This window comes from Bubalus bubalis, chromosome 12 (assembly GCF_019923935.1).
Source record: "Bubalus bubalis isolate 160015118507 breed Murrah chromosome 12, NDDB_SH_1, whole genome shotgun sequence".
Taxonomy (NCBI): Eukaryota; Metazoa; Chordata; class Mammalia; order Artiodactyla; family Bovidae; genus Bubalus; species Bubalus bubalis.
In genome coordinates, this window is record NC_059168.1 from 35,171,556 (window position 1) to 35,191,490 (window position 19,935).

The window sequence follows — 19,935 nt, forward strand, 5'->3', positions numbered from 1 at the left end:
CTGCATGGCTTGCCTGGAGTTGTGCACTGCACAGGAGCTGGCAAGGACTCTGGGAAAGGTACTCAAATACATACTCCTTTTGATAATAGAAAAGAAGCTTTCAGAAATCCCATTTCTGGCATTTACCTGAGATCACTGAAATCAGGATCTCAAAAAGATACTACATCACTCCCATGTTCACTACAGCACGAGTCACAATAGCCAAGATGCAGAAACAACTCTGATGTCCTTAAACAGATGAATGGACAAAGAAAACATTGTGTGCGTGTACAAGAGAATGTTATTCAGCCTTTGAAAAAAAGGTAGTTCTTTAACATGTGACAGTACATATGAACTTTGTGGACATTATGCTAAGTAAAATAAGCCTATCACAGAAAAACACATGCCTCATGATTCCACTTACATAAAGTATCTAAAATAATCAAATGCATAGAATCAGAGTGCGAATGGTGGTTGCAGAGGTTGGGGGAAGGGGAAAATGAGAAGTTACTGATCAATATGCATAGAGTTTTAGTTAAGTAAGATGAATACATCCTAGAGATTGTCTCTACAACACTGTGCCTAGAGTTAACTATACTGTATTGTCCCTGGTGGCTTAGAGGGTAAAGCGTCTGCCTGCAATGCGGGAGACCCGGATTCGATCCCTGGGTCGGGAAGATCTCCTGGAGAAGGAAATGGCAACCCACTCCAGTACTCTTGTCTGGAAAATCCCGTGGACGGAGGAGCCTGGTAGGCTACAGTCCACGGGGTCACAAAGAGTCCGACGCAAGTGAGCGACTTCACTTTCATTGTACACTTAAACATTGGTTAAGAGCTGTATCTCAAGTGTTCATGTGTTTAGTCGCTCAGTCGCATCCGACTCTTTGCGACCCCATGGATTGTAGCCCATCAGACTCCTCTGTCCATGCGGATTCTCCAGGCAAGAATACTGGAGTGGGTTGCCATGCCCTTCCCAGGGGATCTCCCCAAGCCAGGGATTGAACCCAGGTCTCCTGCATTGCAGGTGGATTCTTTACCATCTGAGCCACCAGGGAAGCCAGGTGTTCAAACTGCAATTTTAAAAATTTAACTTCTATCTCTTGAGGCTATAAATGCAAATCCTTACCTGCTACACTTCAGTACTAAAATGATTTTTTAACTGTTCTGATTAGACTGTGACATCATAAAATCACTATAAAATCATCATAAAATCACTATGTGATCACATAAAATCACTATATACTGTGGACTACAAATGGGCCCAGTCACTGCTGCTGAGAGCTGTAAGCCTCCGCCAACCACAAAGCTGACTTCCAGGCAGGTCATGCCACTTGGACAGAATGAGAGCACAATATCAAAAGTAAGTAGACATAGCTTAAGTGTGTTTCCAAACACAATATTGGACCCATCACCACTGGAAGGAAACAATGGTACTAATTTTTTCCATCAGCTCCAAGAAACTGACATGCTATGTTGGTTTGCTGTGACCGAGGGGCTGCTGCTGCTGCTGCTGCTGCCGTTTAGTTGCTAAGCCCTGTCTGACTCTCTGTGACCCCACGGACTGAAGCCCGCCAGGCACTTCTGTCCATGAAATGCTCCAGGCAAGAATACTAGAGTGGATTGCCATTTCCTGCTCCAGGGGATCTTCCCCACCCAGGGATCCAACCCATGTCTCCTGCTTGGCAGGCAGATTATTTACCACTGAGCTACATGGAAAGCCTCATGACCCAGGGAAGAGATATGCAAAACACCCACGTTTATTTGAACTGACTCTGAAACTCCATTTCCAGTCATTTAGCAAGTCTAGCTCAGCAGTCTGCCATGGAGCATCAGTACTGGATTGTTCCTCAATCTCGTCACGCCTCCCTGTGACTTGTCCTCCCAGTGCACTCTGCAGAGGCTGCTGTCTCCTCTATTTCCTATTCCTGGGCTGCTGGATCTGTTACTTTAAACAGAATGAGAAACAGCTGATTTGCTATCTTTCTCTTCTTAAAGGCACTTCAAAGTCATTACTTTATGGAAGCTACCATATAAATCTCCTCTCTTGTTATTCTTCTGAATATCTTCTCCTTTAACTTTCTGTATGTCCTTTCCTAATCTTCCATACTACGTTGAAAAGTAGCCAGCCTCTCCTGATAATGTGCTATTGATGGATCTGCACTAGTCTATTCCCAGCCCCTTATAAATCTTACTTGAAACAATAAAAGTATTCATAAGATCATTTCCTGAATATATTACATTTAATCTAAAATTTAACTCATTTCTCCATTTGCATCAATCTATGTCTTCAAGTTTAAAAACATTTCAATTTAACTGCCTCCACAAAATGGCAATAAGAAATATTTCATTATCCCTAGATGGATGTGATGTTTCAATATTTTTGGTTGTTTTTTTTTTTTACATTAATAAACTCTTCCAAGTTATGGCTAAATAATCTTTTCTAAATTTCAATTATTTTGGACCTCAAATTTTCTATTATATGTCTTTACTCTTATTATGTTTTAATGCTGTGTTCAGCATTCTGTTTTCTCACAGCTATATGTTCATATACATTCTTAATTGTACTTTTCTCTTTTAAAACACTGAAAGCATTATTTTTGCACAAGTACAATAGAAAGGGTGATACAGAGCTTTCTCATTAGCTTGATTTTTTTATCCTTGTGCTTTTACAAATTAGCTTGAACTTAAAATTCCATGTTTAATAAATTAACCAAAAAAAAATTAAATCTTATTGGCATAAGACACTCAGAGGTATTTGTTTTAAATGGATAATAGCATGTAAGTAATTCCTAGTTCTTTAAGAGGAGAAAAAAGGTAACCAACCAACTAAATTATATGATATCCTATAATTTTTCCTTCAACTACTTAAGTAAAGCCACTGATATTGATATATATTTTAAGGCTTACTGCTGAAATGGTCGTTTTAGAGGAATAAAATTCCATAAGTTCTTCTATTTTTCCTTCACTATACATTAATTATTAACCAGAGTCATACAGTGTTAAAGAACATAAGCTTGAAGCTAGATATGTCTGAATCTGTCAGCTCTCTCTCTTACTAGCTATTTGAAACTATAAGTATAAATCAACCTTAACTTTAGATTTTTATCTATGAAATGAGAAAATGGTAGTACCTACCTTCTTAGATTACTGAAAGGATTAAATGAAATGATTTATGCAATGAAATATTATATATACTAAGTAATAAATACTAATTTAAAATTTTTTTTCTAAATTAATTTCAAAGCATGGCTTCCAAAATATTTTAAATATATGTTGAAAATTAGTAATGGGGGGCTAATTTTTACAGTGATAATTTTAGCAACATTAGGGTTTCACTTTTTAAAAATCCACCACATTAAGGACAGTATGACTTTCATTTAAGTATTATTTTGCCTTTCACTACTTCTAATGTCAAATATGCTATTCAGTTTTACATCTTTCAGCAAATTTTGCTGCAAGCCACCATAGCCAGAAACATACAATAAACCTTTCACTCTTACCAACCACATATTAGTGGCTCAGCATAAATTAGACACAGATTTAATAAGATAACTTTTAGTTGAATTACTATGACATCCTTTTAAAATCCAAAGCTGATCTCAGAGTGAATCATTTTATAGTTTCCAGGACATTTTATTCCGTATTTACAAACTTCACTGCTATGAAATTGAAGTCATTTTAATAACAAATATTACTGGACAGGTTTTAAACCAGTTTTCTATCAGTGTTTTCACTTGGTGCTATCACTGAGAAATAATTGATGTTTTAGGGCCATCCACTATCTCAATTTCAGATTTTGAAAAATGTTAACACATAGTACTATATGAAGTGCTATACAAAGGTGATAATGTTTCTATGACTATAATTTTAAAGTCTCTTCTTCATTAATAAATACCAACTTTGAAGTTCCTTCTGTTCTGCATATTACTAATTTGATCTTGCTCATCTTATTACTTCAAATTATTGCTACCTGACTGTAATCAATTGTTGCTCCCTGCTATCAACTTGACATATTAATGATGCTCTGTCGTTATAAAAGTTCATAACTAAAGCTCCAGAAGTACAAGAATTTTGTCTTAGTTCACTGCTATGTCCCTAGCATCTAAAACAATGCCATATAGTAAGTACTCAGTAAATGTGCATTAAATAAAAATTGTTCCTCTAGTTTATATGAGTTCAAATACCATGTCTTCCTCCAAGTGGAAATTCATCACTACCAGTATTTAGAAATATGTTTAGTATTTAGTCCCTCGGGCTTAGACATTCATAGTGATTTTTCCAGTTAAAAGAAAATAAATATAATTATTTAATTTTTGGCCACCAAAGAAGTAATATTAATAGTTTATGGGTTTATCTAGCATGTGAGATGAGTGCAATTGTGCAGTAGTTTGAGCATAATTTGGCATTGCCTTTCTTTGGGATTGGAATGAAAACTGACCTTTTCCAATCCTATGGCCACTGCTGAGTTTTCCAAATTTGCTGGCATATTGAGTGAAGCACTTTCACAGCATCATCTTTCAGGATTTGGAATAGTTCAACTGGAATTCTATCACCTCCACTAGCTTTGTTCATAGTGATGCTTTCTAAGGCCCACTTGACTTCACATTCCAGGATGTCTGGCTCTAGGTCAGTGATCACACCATTGTGATTATCTGGGTCATGAAGCTCTTTTTTGTACAGTTCTTCTGTGTATTCTTGCCATCTCTTCTAAATATATTCTGTTTCTGTTAGGTCCATACCATTTCTATCCTTTATCGAGCCCATCTTTGCATGAAATGTTCCTTTGGTATTTCTGATTTTCTTGAAGAGATCTCTAGTCTTTCCCATTCTGTTGTTTTCCTCTATTTATTTGCACTGATCGCTGAAGAAGGCTTTCTTATCTCTTCTTGCTATTCTTTGGAACTCTGCATTCAGATGTTTATATCTTTCCTTTTCTCCTTTGCTTTTTGCTTCTCTTCTTTTCACAGCTATTTGTAAGGCCTCCCCAGACAGCCATTGTGCTTTTTTGCATTTCTTTTCCGTGGGGATGGTCTTTATCCCTGTCTCCTGTACAATGTGATGAACCTCATTTCATAGTTCATCAGGCACTCTATCTATCAGATCTAGGCCCTTAAATCTATTTCTCACTTCCACTGTATAATCATAAGGGATTTGATTTAGGTCACACCTGAATGATCTAGCGGTTTTCCCTACTTTCTTCAATTTAAGTCTGAATTTGGCAATAAGGAGTTCATTGTCTGAGCCACAGTCAGCTCCTGGTCTTGTTTTTGCTGACTGTATAGTAAAGTAATGCTCAAAATTCTCCAAGCCAGGCTTCAGCAATATGTGAACCATGGACTTCCTGATGTTCAAGCTGGTTTTAGAAAAGGAAGAGGAACCAGAGATCAAATTGCAAACATCTGCTGGATCATGGAAAAAGCAAGAGAGTTCCAGAAAAACATCTGTTTCTGCTTTATTGACTATGCCAAAGCCTTTGACTGTGTGGATCACAATAAACTGTGGAAAATTCTGAAAGAGATGGGAATTCCAGACCACCTGACCTGCCTCTTGAGAAACCTGTATGCAGGTCAGGAAGCAACAGTTAGAACTAGACATGGAACAACAGACTGGTTCCAAATAGGAAAAGGAGTACGTTAAGGCTGTATATTGTCACCCTATTTATTTAACTTCTATGCAGAGTACATCATGAGAAACGCTGGACTCGAAGAAGCACAAGCTAGAATCAAGATTGCTAGGAGAAATATCAATAACCTCAGATATGCAGATGACACCACCCTTATGGCAGAAAGTGAAGAGGAACTAAAAAGCCTCTTGATGAAAGTGAAAGTGGAGAGTGAAGAAGTTGGCTTAAAGCTCAACATTCAGAAAACGAAGATCATGGCATCTGGTCCCATCACTTCATTGGAAATAGATGGGGAAACAGTGGAAACAGTGTCAGACTTTATTTTTCTGGGCTCCAAAATCACTGCAGATGGTGACTGCAGCCATGAAATTAAAAGATGCTTACTCCTTGGAAGGAAAGTTATGACCAACCTAGATAGCATATTGAAATGCAGAGACATTACTTTACCAACAAAGTTTCGTCTAGTCAAGGCTATGGTTTTTCTTGTGGTCATGTAGGGATGTGAGAGTTGGACTGTGAAGAAGGCTGAGCACCGAAGAATTGATGCTTTTGAACTGTGGTGTTGGAGAAGACTCTTGAGAGTCCCTTGGACTGAAAGGAGATCCAACCAGTCCATTCTGAAGGAGATCAGCCCTGGGATTTCTTTGGAAGGAATAATGCTAAAACTGAAACTCCAGTACTTTGGCCACCTCATGCGAAGAGTTGACTCATTGGAAAAGACTCTGATGCTGGGAGGGATTGGGGGTAAGAAGAGAAGGGACGACCGAGGATGAGATGGCTGGATGGCATCACTGACTCAATGGACATGAGTCTCAGTGAACTCCGGGAGTTGGTAATGGACAGGGAGGCCTGGCATTCTGCGATTCATGGGGTCACAAAGAGTCAGACATGACTAACTGATCTGATCTGATCTGATCTGATGGGTTTATCTTAAAGACTTACTGGATATCTGACACTTTAAAAAGAGTATGGATGCGTTGAAAATGGTAAAGCTTGAGTAAAATACATTAAAGAACTCCTAAGAGAAACATACCATACTTAACTATTGGGAGACAATATTGTTAAAGTTTTGCCAACCTGACTTATAGAGTTAATGCAATTCCACCAACCTCCCCTCAAAATTTCTGTAGACACTTTTAATAAATTTTACAAGTTGATTCTAGTATTTGTATGGAAATGAAAAGAATGAGGAATACTAAAATAATTATAAAACTGAACAACATGGAGGACTTATGTTACTTGATTTCAAGACATACCCATAAAGCTATAATGATCAAGACCGTGTGGTATTGGCATAACTATATAGAGAGAGTGCAAAGTAATAGAATAAAGCATTCAGAAATAAACTCACACATATATGATAACTGATTTTCAACAAAGGTAGAAAATTGTTCAATAAAGAAAGGATAGTATTTTCAACATTTAGCAATGAAGTAATTTTGAAAAAAACGAACTTTGATCATCAACCATATCCAAAGATTAACTCAGTGTTCACTATAGTCCTAAGTCTATGGACCAAAAGTATAAATTGTCTAGAAGAAAACATAAAAGAAAACTTTCATGATGCTGGGATAGGCTAGATTTCCTATGTAGTCCTGGAGAAGGACAGATCATAAAAGAAAAGAATTGATAAATTAGACCTCATTCAAAAAGAAGAAGAAAAAGAAACACATTAGAAAATGAAAAGCTACAAAGTAAAAGAAAATGATCACATTACATGTGACAGACACTTGAATCCAAACTATAAAAAGAGCTCTTACTATTTGATAAGAATACAACTAACCAATTAAAAATAGGCCAAATTTGAATAAACGCTTATCAAAGAAAATACATAAAAAGATACTCAACATCATTAATCATCAGGTGAATGTGTATTAACACTACCGTGAGACACTACTAAACACACATCAGAGTTACTAAAAGTAAACTTTCTGACAATAGTAAGGACTGATGCCTTATGCATTGCCAGTGGGAATGCAAAATGGCATCACCACTTTAGAAAGCAGTTTGGTAGTTACTCAAATAATTAAAAATATAGTTACCATATACAACTCAACAATCCTTTTCCTAAGCACTGACCAAAAAAATACCTATGCTCAAATAAGATTTATACCTAAATTTTCATAGCAACTCTTTTTGTAACAGCCCCAAACTGGAAACATCCTAAATGTTCATCATTAGGAGAATGAGCTTTTTATTTTCATATACAACAGAATACTACTTAGAAACTTGAAGCGCCTATTGAACAAAATCACAGCACAAATAAGCCTAAAAATGTTCTGCTAAGTGGTGGCCCAGACTGTAAAGAATCTGCCTGCAATGGGAGAGGTGCAGTTTCTATCTCTGGGTTGGGAAGATCCCCTGCAGAAAAGAATGGCAACCCACTCCAGTATTCTTGCCTGGAAAATTCCATGGACAGAAGATCCTGGCGGGCTACAGTCCCTGGGGTCACAAACAGTCAAACACGACTGAACAACTAACACTTTCACAAATAAAAGAAGCCAGATACCAAAGATTGCATAGTATAAACTGCTTAGATGAATCTCTAGAGAAAACAAATACTACTAAAAGAAATAATGTAGGCACAGAGGGATTTTTGTAAAGAGCTGACTCTTCGGAAAAGACTCGGATGATGGGAAAGACTGAGGGGCAAGAGGAAAAGGGGGCAACAGAGGATGAGATGGTTGGATGGCATCACCAACTCAATGGACGTGGATTTGAGCAAACTCAGGGAAATAGTGAAGGATAGGGAAGTCTGGCATGCTGTAGTCCATGGGGTCATAAAGAGTTGGACATGATTTAGCTGAATAACAAAGAGGGATTGAATCAGAAGGGACACAAAGTAACTCTTTAAAGTGAAGGATATATTCCACACTTCTATTGTGCTGATGATTTCCTTCCTGTGCAAATTTTCCCAAAATTTATCTAAATGTGCACTTTAAATGGGTACATTGTATTTCATGTAAATTATATCTCAATAAATTGATTTTTAGACGGGGTTAGTACAAGCATTATTGCTTATCAGTGTATCATAGTCATTAAGAAAAAGGGCTTTAGCTTTAAATCGGATCAGATTTGAGTTAGAGTGACATCCTTAAAAGTTGTGTGGCCTTGAACATGTTAATGTTTTTAAATATAGATAATAGTAGATATCACATACATCTGTGGCAAATATAGAATGATATCACCATAAATGTACCTGGCACTGTCATTTACAGTTCATAAATATATCAATAATAATGCTATTATTATCCTCATCAACTAAAAGCCTTCAGGAAATCTAAAATGAAACAGTATTTAAAAAAATAAAACCTTCATACCTTCTATATTATCACTCTTCTCATGACAGGAGTAATAGTATTTCTACTCAGTGAATGTATGAGTGTCAGACACTTTTTGGATTAAAATTTTGAATTCTGGAGCTATTTTCTAAAGTCACGCAATCTGATTTCCACTCTATGGAAATCACTCCTGAATCACATGACAATAGTTCCACTTTTTAACTTAAACTCCTCATACTAGAATTTTCTAATTTCCCAATTACACTTATGATCAAATGCCACCCACTTTGAGAAAAGCCAAACTTAAATTTACATTATCATGAACTGTCAAATTGGGAAACTCATAAAAGATGGCAAATGCACAAATAAGTGCATTTTTATTTCTGCCTCCATATTTTCTTTGGTGAAAATTAAGAGTGAGATAAGTTTGCAGTTAGAGCTCCATGTTCTTTAACGATTCTGGAATACAAATCCTCTTCTAATCTAGTCTCCATAATTATTCATAAGTTATGAAGAGCTGACTCAAGATTTACCTGATTAAAGAAGTCTCCCCTGATTCAATTCTTATAGTGTCCCAAATGACACAGGAATGTATTTCTCCATTTGTTTCTGTGATTTCAAATATTCAGTGTGCTGCTCAGCCTCTCTATTACAGGATGACTCTTGAAAAAGACCACAGGGAATCCTATGTCTTAATGGATATTATGTCTGTGGGCATCTGTTTCCAGCTGGAGGTAGGTGGCAGTACTGATGTTAAAAATAGAATTAATTAGTGGTTGAAGCATTTAAGTAAATTGTAGCCAATTTTGAGTCAAAATAATGTTTGCACCTGGATTAAATACAGTAAATCCCCTATATATAAACCTTCAAGTTGCAAATTTTCAAAGATGCAAATGTGCCCCTATATGCCAGCTATTGTATTACACTACTGTACTTTTCAAGGTACTGTACTATAAGATTAAAATGTTTTCTGGGTTTTTTTGTGTGTTACGTATTGTTTGTGTGACATGTATTATAAACCTATTACAGTACAGTTCTATATAGCCAATTGTGTCAGTTGGGTACTCAGGCTAACTGTATTGGACTTACAAATTGAACTTATGAATGCACTCTCAGAATAGAACTCATTCATATGTAGAGACTTACTGCACTTGACTTTCTCAACTAAGATGTCCTTCGGTAGATGAAAAGATGCACACTGTGGCAAATTTGTCTAATGGAATACTATTCAGCAATAACCAGGAATGAGTAATCAAGCCATGCAAAAAATGAATGGATCTTAAATAAATATTGTTAAGAGAAAAAAGAAAGCCACTGTCTCCACTTCTTTGAAAAGGTGACACAGTACATGATTCCATTTATATGATATTCTAGAAAAGGAGAAACCATAGAGTTGTGAATGGATCAGTGGTAACAAAGAATTTGGGAAGAAGAGATTTGAAAAGATGAAGCACATGGAGATATTTTTAGGTAAATAAATGGCTGAATACATACATGGGAGAAACAAGTTTCCCATGCAGGAGAATTCCCACTAATTTATGTACAAACTTCATTCATCCTCAAAGAGGTAGAACATGGCTTCTCATTCCTTAAGTATGGGCTGAAGTAACAACTTCCTTCCAAAGAGTATACTATGAAAATAAGTAAGAAGAATAATAAGAGCAACTATGAATGAAAATAATAAACACTACCTGAGCAAGTTAGTCAAATTAACAAAAACAGTGATGAGTCATGGTGATAGCATACATTCTTGATGTGATGTGATAAAAATGACATTTGATTACTATGATCTTACTTCCAAAAATTCATTAGCCAGTTGGATTTATTTTTATGCTATTTTTCCACTAGAAGATTAAGAAAAGGAATGAATCAAATTATGACATTAAAAACTATTTCCTATTACTATAACAATATTCTCTTACTTGACAGTGCCACAGATCTTAGATATTAAATAGTTATAGGCTTTTGGTCACAAGGATGATATGAGCAGCTCTTCATATCTAAGACACTATGACTTTAATTCTTGAAGGTACTGCACTCAATTCATTGACTCCAGATAAAGGCATTGATCAATGTCAATAAATATTTACTGGACAGCAGTTGTGTACAAAGTGCTAAAGATCATTTGTTTTAAAATAGTTTGTTCCTCCTGTATTAGTCAAGGTTCTCAAGAGAACATAAAACTAGTAGGATATCTATCTATATAGATAAACATTATATAGATATTAGATATATATCTCTATTATATAGAAATATATATTATGCTAATATGTAATCCTATATGTAATGAATCTATGCAAATAAATATATTTCTTTTATAGAGATTTATTGTGAGGAATTATCTCATGCAGTTTGGAGGGTAAATTCCATGATCTCCCATCTGCAGGCTGGAGACTGAGGAAAGCCAATGGTAAAATTCAGTGTAAATTTGAAATCTTATAAACCAGGAGAGCTGTATAAATCCTCATGTGAAGACTAGAAAAGATAAGATGTCCCAGCTCAGTCAGTGAAGCAGGAATAAAGACTGAATTCCTCTTTCCTTCTGCATTCTGATCTGTTCAGGCTCTCAACAGACTGGATGATACCCACTCACATGGGGGAGAACAAACTACGGAGTCCACAGGTTTAAATGCCAGTTGTATCTAGAAATACCCTTACATACACACCCAGAGATAATGTTTTATCCAACAATCCCATGGTCAGTCAAGATGACACATATAATTAATCATTATAACATTTTCAATTTATAAACCATGCAGACTTTATGATTATGGATAATCACACATTCTTTGAAAAAAGAAGCATTATCTTTCACATGATACTCCATTTCTGGCTGCACAAAATTTATTTTCAGGTTGATTTGTACCTTTCATCTTCTAGTAAGGATCATTCTTTTGAAAATGTAGTGTATGCTATGAATTCCCCTTTGTATTCCTATTTTTTTCTAACCAGCCAGTGTTGCTATTTCTTCACCATTCACATCATCCAAACTCATTGGGAAATCTTCCAGAGACACATTCTTCAAGATAAAGCCAAGGGCAATCACCTGGACACCTCTTTGCCAACTAATGCTGACTGAAAATAGAGCTACTAACGCTGTATCTGAAAGAAAGCTCTTTCAGGTTGTATCTTTCTCGGTCAAAAAAAAAAAAAAAAAATGGAAACGCTTTAAACAATGTACTGTAAAGAAGACTAGAAGCCATACTCTACCAATCATAAGTCAGTTTCTAATAACATCAAGTAACCATAAACACAATAACAGAGACTTTAATGTCCTTTCTATTTCTATCCCTGTGAAACAGCCCTATCAAACTGCATTTCAAGAAAATGGATATGTTCCAACATCCACTCCAAGCCAGTAACCACAATAATGAAATAAATTTGTAAAAAGGACCAAAGGATTTAGTAAAAGAAAATGTGTTAGAAAGCAAAGAAAATAAAATACAGATAAAAATTATTACTATCTCAATTAATATGGAATAATTTGGTTGAACATAGTTCTTGTAACATAATATAAAGGAAAAAATTATGGGGTTTCCAATCAGAATCCTTATAGTTTTCACTGGAGACATGAGACATGAAAAAGATAACTCACATCTCTGATTCCATGTTCTCATGTGTAAGATGAAAATAGTACCCACCACAAAAGTTGTTTTGTGAATGCATTATTCTAATACAGATAAAAGGGTTTTCCCATGTGGCTCAGTGGTAAAGAATCCACCTACCCAGAGACCCGGGTTCAATCTCTGGGTCAGGAATATCCCCCAGAGAAAGAAATGGCAAGCCATTCCAGTATTCTTGCCTGGGAAATACCATGGACAGAGGAGCCTGGCAGGCTATAGTCCATGGGGGCGCATAAGAGTTGGACATGACTTAGCAACTAAAGAAAAACAATATAGATGAAAATACTATCGGTGTGAATAAGTACTATCTCATATATGTATAAAAACCTAAAATAGACTCAGTTGAGTGGTACCAGTTCAATGAAGTTTAGTTTCCTTGACAGCATATAAATCAAAATATGAGATTAATGATTTTAAAAAATAAATAAAATATTTTTATTTTGCTTATTTCTCTATTCTTCAAGCTAATACTAACACTGGAAAAACTGGGATAAACTTAAAGACCACTCAACATATGGTCCTTTCCTTAAAAATAAATTCATTCATTATTTAGAATTTGAAGATATACACAGTGAAAGGAAGTTTACTAGGATGAATTCCAATAATTGAAAGACATGAGTACTATAATAATATTTGTCTTAAACTTCCATATACAATGATTATACTCTAGTAGATATCATATTATAGTTGGAAAAGTCAATGGTGATTTTGAGAATTCTGTTAATGTTATTTGAGTGATGTACACATTATTTCAGTTCAGTTTAGTTGCTCAGTCACATCCAACTCTTTGCGACTCCATGGACTGCAGCACACCAGGCCACCCTGTCCATCACCAACTCCCAGAGTTTACCCAAACTCATGTCCATTGAGTCAATGATGCCTTCTAACCATCTATTGCTCTGTTGTCCCCTTCTCCTCCTGCCCTCAATCTTTCCAAGCATAAGGGTCTTTTCAAATGAGTCAGCCCTTCACATCAGGTGGCCAAAGTATTGGAGTTTCAACTTCAGCATCATTCCTTCCAATGAATATTCAGGACTGATCTCCTTTAGGATGGACTGGTTGGATCTCTTTGCAGTTCAAGGGACTCTTAAGAGTCTTCTCCAAAACCACACTTCAAAAGCATCAATTCTTTAGCGCTCAGCTTTCTTTATAGTCCAACTCTCACGTCCATACAGGACTAATGGTAAAACCATAGCTTTGACTAGACAGACCTTTGTTGGCAAAGTAATGTCTCTGCTTTTTAATATGCTGTCTAGGTTGGTCATAGCTTTTCTTCCAAGGAGCAAGCATCTTTTAATTTCATGGCTGCAGTCACCATCTACAGTAATTTTGGAGCCCAATAATATAAAGACTGTCATTGTTTTCATTGCTTTCCCATCTATTTGTCACGAAGTGAGGGAACCAGATGCCATGATCTTTGTTTTCTGAATGTTGACCTTTAAGCCAACTTTTTCACTCTCTTCTTTCACTTTCATCAAGAGGCTCTTTAGTTCTTCTTTGCTTTCTGCCATAAGGGTGATGTCAACTACGTATCTAAGGTTATTGATATTTCTTCCGGCAATCTTAATTCCAGCTTATGTTTCATCCAGCCCAGCATTTCTCATGATGTACTCTGCATAGAAGTTAAACAAGCAGTGTGACAATAGACAACCTTGACATACTCCTTATCCTATTTGGAACCAGTCTGTTGTTCCATGTCTAGTACTAACTGTCGCTTCCTGACTTGCATATAGATATCTCAGGAGGCAGGTCAAGTGGTCTGGTATTCCCATCTCTTGAAGAATTCTCCACAGTTTGTTGTGATCCACACAATCAAAGGCTTTGGCATAGTCAATAACGCAGAAGTAGATGCTTTTCTGGAACTCTCTTGCTTTTTCAATGATCCAACAGATGTTGGCGATTTGATCTCTGGTTCCTTTACCTTTTCTAAATCCAGCTTGAACATCTTGAAGTTCACAGGTCCCATACTGTTTAAGACTGGCTTGGAGGATTTTGAGCATTACTTTGGTAGTGTGTGAGATGAGTGCAATTGTGCGCAAGTTACCAGATCCCTCTATGCCTTACACATTTGAACATTAAGAGATTTTTAAAGTTTACTAACTTTTATTTTGAAATAATTTTATATTTGTAAGAAAGTTACAAAAATAGTACCAAATAATTCTAAAGAAATAATTGAATGAATAAGCTAAAGGGAAGAAGGGAATGCTCTTTCTTATAGCAGAATTCCAATTATTAAATGCATAAGCAGTAATAGAAAATCACCATTTGTCAAACAGCACAGTAATAATTATCCTCCGATAAAATTAATAGGAAAACATGATATTAAATAGGATATGTGCATGGTCTCAAAATACTTATTAATTACAAGGTGAAAAATAATAACTTTATATTAACAAAACCTGGAACATACCACCTCAACTGTGTTCAAAGTTAGCATCACCAACAATGAGACATACAAATATCATGTGATACTTGATATAGTACACTGAGAAGGGCACACATCATTTTTGTGGTATTTTTGCCAAGAATAACATATTTAAATAGAGCAAAAGGGATTCTCCCAGTACTAAGGGAAGAAAGGCCATTTTCACAAGAATCTCTGGGGATTTCTTTCTAACAATTTCTAAATAGATAACACATATGTATCTGAAATTATGTAAAGGTAAATAGAGATCCGTTAGAATGTATCAGTTGGAAGGCTTTCAGTTAAAATGTCTTAAATAATAAGGGCATTTATTTTTAACCCCATAGATACAATTAATTATATTAGAAAGCAAAATATACATACTTATTTATTCTTCCCTATATGCCACCATATTTCGTTTTTATAACAGAGACAAGATTTAGCTAGAAAGGATACAAACCTGTCTCAAGTCTCTTCTAAAATATTGATTGAACCGTATACAAAAACCCAAACATTTATTTTTAAAAGACACAGTAATTAAGTTGGGCAGAAGAATAGGACCCAAAAGACTCCTAACAGGTGTAGAAAAAAACATGGAAGTAAGTGACTACATAGTTACCTATTGCTGAGTAACAACTTTTACCTCAAAAGTCGGTATCTAAAACAACAAAAAGTTACTATCCAGAGGTTTTTCTGTGTCAGAAATCTAGGTCAGACTTGTTTGCCACATGGACCTCTGCATAGACTACCCGAGTTTCCTCACAGCCTGAATGATTCTGGAAGGAACAAGTTAGAACAATCTGACAGAATCCACAGAGGCTTTTCATTACCTAGTCTCTGATGTCACAAACTGCCACTTCCTCCTTATTTTACCTATTAGAAGACAGGAAATAAGACAGCACTTGGGGGAAGTAAATACAGGCTCTACCTCCTGGAGGAAGAGAATCAAAGAATTTTTGGACAAATTCTAAAGCCACAGAAATAGCATTGTGTGTTTGCCCAAAGGTCATGCTCTTCTTGGAAATTGAAAACCCTTTGGCCAGATTCTTTTTTTTTACATAACCATGTTTCCAAGCTGCTCAGAAGTCCTTAACCTTATCAGCTTTATTGTTCCACCTAATGACCAGTATATTAATTCTCCTTATTCTTATTCTTCCTCCAGAACAAATGCTGGCAAGTTTGCCTGTGTCTAAATTTCCATTTTCTCCCCTCTAGAAGTAAAAGAAAGTGACAGTGAATGCTGATAAATTGGTTTTGCTCCCAAAAACTAGAAAGGGTTTCTGAATGTTTCCTTAGTTTAGTTTGACACATTTTTCTTCATTTTGCAAAATAAAATTTCTGACATTATCCCAGAGTTGGCTCAATTATCACAGAAACAAAATTGACACAAAGTCAGAAGCACATAGATCCCTAGATGGTTACTGTAACTCACTTGTAAAATAATCATTTAAAAGTGCATGTTTCTGCTAACAGCCATCAGTTCCACAGTCTGAAATGTCAGAGTCTAATTTTTTCTGAATCATCCAAAAATACACATCTTGAACTGTGGGTTAATAAATTGCTAAAACTTTAATAGCTTATGCTATGAAAAATAGTATTTTTTTCAACCTTAGGATGTTATTTTAAAAGGTATCCATCATATTAACCAGCAAGATGCACCTTTATTTTTTCTGGAATGACATACAGGAAAATCCCATACTGAAGTATGAAAATATGCACATCTTTTAAAAACCTGAATACTGATGATTAACTTATTCCTAAACTTTCTAAAAATATCTTCACACCTTAAGATAAAACACCTTATCCACAGTGGTGTATATATTATGTCTCAAATTAATATGAGTTTAAAATGTTACTACAGTGATCACAATGAAAGTCAATCACTAAGTCTTTTGAGAATCTACAGAAATTTAAAAAGAATCTTCAGCATCAGAGAAACAGTCTTCTCATCAAAATCAAGAAACTTCCTGCTACATCGCTAGCAGGTGAACAGCAAAGGCTTTCCCAAACTATCTTACTTATAAAAATTACATGATATGCCGGCTAAAAATTATGTGTATCTATGCCTTTTTCCTGACCTGTTGAATCAGAACTCCAGGGGAAAATCAAGAAGTCTGTATTTTCACCAGGAAGCCTAGGTTATTTTTTGTATGGAGTAAGTTTGAAAGATACTGATTTAACCATTATTTAAGCATTTCTGGTGAAAGCATGTTACTCTACCCACAAGTCCTTTTAAAAGAACTTTATTTAATTGATTATAATTACATTGCTGATTAAGTCAAATTTTTATCCCTGGAATTTCCATCCTTGGCCCTTGTTTAGCTACCCTGATGATATCTAAACCCTTTGCCATAGAGAAGTGTTTCAAATGTTTGAAGAGAACTCCCTGGTTTTGCCTCTTGTCATCTCTTGTATTTGTCCTTTTCCTGTATTGACAAGGTCCAGTTTCCTCATACGTTCCACACACAATATGATTCTCAGAACCTTCAACATTACAACACTGCACTCCTCCACCTCCTCCTCTGGCTATCTCACACTTGCCAACATTGACTTTGTATATGTCCTTACCTAGAATTTGATGCAGCCTCCACAAGGGCTCTGATCAGAAGGAGGACACCATGGTCTATGTAAAATCTTAAGTCCCATTAACTCTTTAACAGACTTGCCACACTTTTTGCTTCACATTACATTTAATCAATTTAAAGACATTTACCTTCTATACTTGAACTGTTCGTAACACTATGGCCTCCTCTGTTTTGCTTACTTGCCTGATTAATTTCTTGGGTCCAAAGACTTGACATTGAATTATAATGAAATTTGTGAATGTTCTTAGATTGTTCCAGTAGTACCAAATTCTGGGGCCCATGGGAAAGGGAAATGAGGTAGATACCAAAGAGACCCATGAGTCTGTCTGGCTCAGCCTCACTCTCCAGGCCCATCTCCAATCTTCAGAAAGAAGTGTATTCCTTATTTCAGTTTTACACAGGTATCTACAAACCAAATAAAATATCTATTTTTAAAGAAAAATTGATTTATCTTATAGAACATATATCATAGACATTTCACTAACAAATAAGGTCAGATTGTCCAAATCACCTGACCATTTAAACTTTCATTCTCATCTATTGCTCATTTTAAACAGTTGTAGTTGTTATAAAACTAAGTATCAGCATGAAGGAAATTCTTTGAAGTTTCAAAGTTTGAAACCAATAAGTTTCAAGTCCTCAGGAATCATCCCTATTTTTTTCTGTCAGTTAGAAATAAAAACTTCCTGCCAAAGCATCATATCAGAAAGGAGATAGATGTAGAAAAGCCTTCCTCTGGGAGATGTGATGTTCCAGAGTAAATGTTTACTTACACATTTTACCCTTCACCTGATACCTTGTCTTATAAAGACAGCAAATTTTCACAGCTCCAACTCTCAAAAGGATGGATTTTGACAAAATTTAACTATCTTATATTATTCTTTTGTAAAGACAATGCTGTTAGAACAGCTTGTTTGCTTTTCTTTTACACAAATTTTACAGTAAACTAAACTTTGGTGACCACTCCATCTTCTACTTACAAACATCTCACAATATTTTATAATATACTATGCTCTGTATTTCAAACATTAAGTGGAAGAGTTAAATTGGTTTAAAGAATTCAGACCCATAAGATAGACCAGCATGCATGCATGCTCAGTCATGTCCAACTCTTTGCAACCCCATGGACTGTAGCCCACGAGGCTCCTCTATTTATGGGAATTTCCAGGCAAGAACACTGGAGTGGGTTGCCATTTCCTTCTGCAGGAAGCAATTAAGAAACTTGATCTATAGACTAGAGACCTTGACAAAGAAGTTATTCCCTTGCTGGTTCACAAAATTAGCTTTTTTTTTTTTTTCTGCTAGAAGAACAGGGCCATCAAATCAACCATGTATTTTTCATTCACCTTCTAATAATTGGAAGAAAAACCATGAGCTTTGAATTCAGACATTAATGGCTTTAAGCTCCTGACTACCTACCTACTACTTGAGAAAACTTGGGCAAATCATTTAAACCCTCTTACCAGGAGTTTTCTTACCTATAAAATGGGAATAACAATATCTACTCATCACTATAAATGTAATGTCTGTCATGTTTAAAGCAAAATGTTCACATAGTAATGTTAGATGTAGTGATACTGATCAGGATCATGGTGGCATCATGCCAAATCAAGGGAGCATTACAGATTCATCCACTATGGATAATACATGAATACCAGTCATGTTACAATGTTTTACACACAATCTACATGTATCATACTTTTATACTCTTCCAAAAAACACGTAAATTCTTATCATTCCTTAATTTGCAGATGCTGCTGCTGCTGCTAAGTCACTTCAGTCATGTCCGACTCTGTGCGACCCCATAGTCAGCAGCCCACCAGGCTCCTCTGTCCCTGGGATTTTCCAGGCAAGAACACCGGAGTGGGTTGCCATTTCCTTCTCCAATGCATGAAAGTGAAAAGTGAAAGTGAAGTCGCTCAGTCATGTCCAACTCTTAGCGACCCCATGGACTGCAGCCTACCAGGCTCCTCTGTCCATGGGATTTTCCAGGCAAGAGTACTGGAGTGGGTTGCCATTGCCTTCTCCATTTACAGATGAGGACATTAAAACTGGGCTTCCCTGGTGGCTCAGAGGTTAAAGCGTCTGCCTGCAGTGTGGGAGACCTGGGTTTGATCCCTGGGTTGGGAAGATCCCCTGGAGAAGGAAATGGCAACCCACTCCAGTATGCTTGCCTGGAGAATCCCATGGATGGAGGAGCCTGGTGGGCTAGAGTCCATGGGGTCGCAAAGAGTCGGACATGACTGAGCGACTTTAATACAAACAAACAATCATTAAAACTTAATTAACTTGCTACCATTATCAATTTTGAACACTTATTGGGTGCCAAGAAATCATGTTATATGCTTTATCTATGTTACTTATGTTTATTCTATCATTAACCCTTGGAAGAAGAGAATGACAAGATGTTTTGGTAAACATCTTTTATTTAAAAGGGATA

General features: G+C 36.1%; 2 long non-coding RNA genes across 4 annotated transcripts in view; one reads left to right on the plus strand and one right to left on the minus strand.

Moving 5' to 3' along the window:
- Positions 1-19,935, minus strand: part of LOC112578050 — a 503,599-nt gene that overhangs the window by 32,301 nt on the left and 451,363 nt on the right. The gene's annotated exons all lie outside the window — the stretch shown is intronic.
- LOC123328477 lies at positions 1,203-2,394 on the plus strand. Its single transcript, XR_006543327.1, has 2 exons — positions 1,203-1,339; positions 1,430-2,394. It is a non-coding gene; the product is annotated as an uncharacterized LOC123328477 (long non-coding RNA).